Below are 2,389 nucleotides of genomic sequence, written 5' to 3'. Positions count from 1 at the left end.
GAAGTGATTATTGCTTACCATGTGCCCCAAACTATATTAAGTCCTAGAACAAGAGACGTGCTCATCTTGATGCCCCGCAGCTGTTAGACCCAAGGTACAGAGGGCAGTAGCCAACGACCAGCAGGCCCCAAGTGCCATGTGCAGACTCTAAGAGCAACTGCCTTTGAGAGAGAAAACGGTTGAGGGGGGGCTTTGAGAGGTAGAGAATTACTAGCTGGGAAAGTAGGACAATTGACACAGAATCGGAATTGATGCCCCTACATGACAGAGTTGGTGAAACTTCCCTTCTCAGAGATCTTGAGGCTCCTCAGAAATGTATGTTTCATTTTGGACAGAACATTCAGGATAAATATGATCTGTTCGAGTTCCTGGTTCTCTCATCCTGACTGTTTCTTAAGCTTCACTGGCACAAGAAAAGGGTTTTGATAGTCCAGGGTAAATCCTGACAAAAGCAAAGCAAGGTATCTATGAAAACTAACCACTCAGAAGAGAACAACTGATAAAAGGCCAGGCCGACCTGACCCTGCAGGATAGGTAAGGCTGCTCTGGAAACAGGGGTTGAGGGGAAGTGCCCATCTCCTGCTAGAAGAGCTAGAGAAGACACCTTCCGGAGAGACCACCAGGAGAGGAGAGCAGTAGGTGCTGAAGATGAAGAATATTTTAATCAGCAGAGAAGGTCAAAATGACAAAGTTCCACGATCAGAGTAAACATATGGGATTAAAAAATAAAAAATAAAAAATAAAGATTTTTTTGAAAGGACTTTTTCTTAAAGGAATTTAAACAAATGTCCTTGTAAAGAGTTTGCTGTTTAAACCAATAATACAACTCACTGAGAGAATCGCCGCATTATTTATTGGGGTAGAAAGGACCTGGAATGTAGAAAGACCCATTCTGCAGAGGAAAAAATAGAATCACTAACAGGCCTCATGCCTTGCACAGCCAGTGGCTAGAATCCCTGCCTCATGAGACCCTGTGCTAGAAGGCCGCTAGAACCATCTCAACTATGTTAGTCTTTCTTGGAAGCCAACAAGTGTTTGCCCAGTTAATTGCACGGTAAGAATCAGTCACGTTATGTTATAATGATTGTCGAATTCTTTAAAAGCCTTGTCAAGTTCCTTTTGGAGTAACCTTCACCCACCCTTAGAGAAATTTATCTGTGGTTCACCTCTTTGAAATACCTCATGGTTGTTCCACATTTTCCATAGCCGAAAAACAAACAAACAAACAAACCAAAAGAAAAGCTTTTTATTAACAAAGTGTTCAGAAGGGGGCGCCACTGTAAACAATGAGAGTTTTCGCTGCCGGGACAATTTTGTTGCAGAAACAGCTGAAAGCAATCAGGTCAGACAGAGCCAAGGGCTGGAGGGATTTTTAAAATGACAAAAACCGAACCAAATCTAACCAAAACAAAAATCAAAACCAATGGCCAAGATTTCAAGTTTGCTACTAAAGGTATGACATTCTCCTAAGACATGCGAGTGACTTGATCACTTTATTTATATATTTATATTTGAAGAAGAAGGAACTATTTGATGCAGCAAATCCACGTTGGTTAAAAATTACCAGATATGGGGGCTCCTGGGTGGCTCAGTGGTTTAGGCCTCTGCCTTCGGTTCAGGTCATGATTTCAGGGTCCTGGGATGGAGCCCCACATCGGGTCTCTGCTCAGCGGGGAGCCTGCTTCCCCCCTCTCTCTCTGCCTCCCTCTCTACCTACTTGTGATCTGTCTTTCAAATGGGTAAATAAGATCTTTAAAACAAGAATTACTAGGTGTGAAATACATCGAGGGTATGGGAAGGAAAATGATTTCACCTGATCTGACTAGGAAGTGGTTGAAGCCTGAATTAAAGTGCTATAAAAAGAGTAAAGACCTGGGAAATATATGGGGTAAAAATCCCTAGAAAAACAGCAATAATAACTCGTTGCTCTTTATTGATCCAGATCCTGCGGTAGGCAAAGAAGAGCTGGTTTTAGCCAGAGGATGATCTCCGTTTATCTTCATGATCTGGCATCTCCTGCAAGCCAGGCATGGGGCTCTGCACTAGAGCTGCAAATGCTGGGTGGCCCTCACTGTCCCTTTTCTCTTCTCAGTGGGACAACGGGCATGTCCATGGTGCAGTGTGACAGGCTTTACCACAGGGAGATAAAAGACTGCCAAGGGTAGGTGGGAGCTGGGAAAAGCCACTTAGGAACAGGTTTTCAAGGGAGGTGATAAGACAAGGGCAAAGCGAAGAATGAGGATGAGTGTGTCAAGGTTCAAAGTGCCAGGAGGCAGCACAGTGCATTCGGGAAACTACAGCAAGTTCATGACAACCGACAGCTGATGTGGCATTATCACCTGGGGATGGAGGCTGAGCCCCGGGGTTAACACTGGGGGTGAGATGGTTT

Source organism: Mustela nivalis, assembly GCF_964662115.1.
Source record: "Mustela nivalis genome assembly, contig: HAP1_SCAFFOLD_1073, whole genome shotgun sequence".
Taxonomy (NCBI): Eukaryota; Metazoa; Chordata; class Mammalia; order Carnivora; family Mustelidae; genus Mustela; species Mustela nivalis.
Note: the sequence above shows the minus strand (reverse complement) of the source record.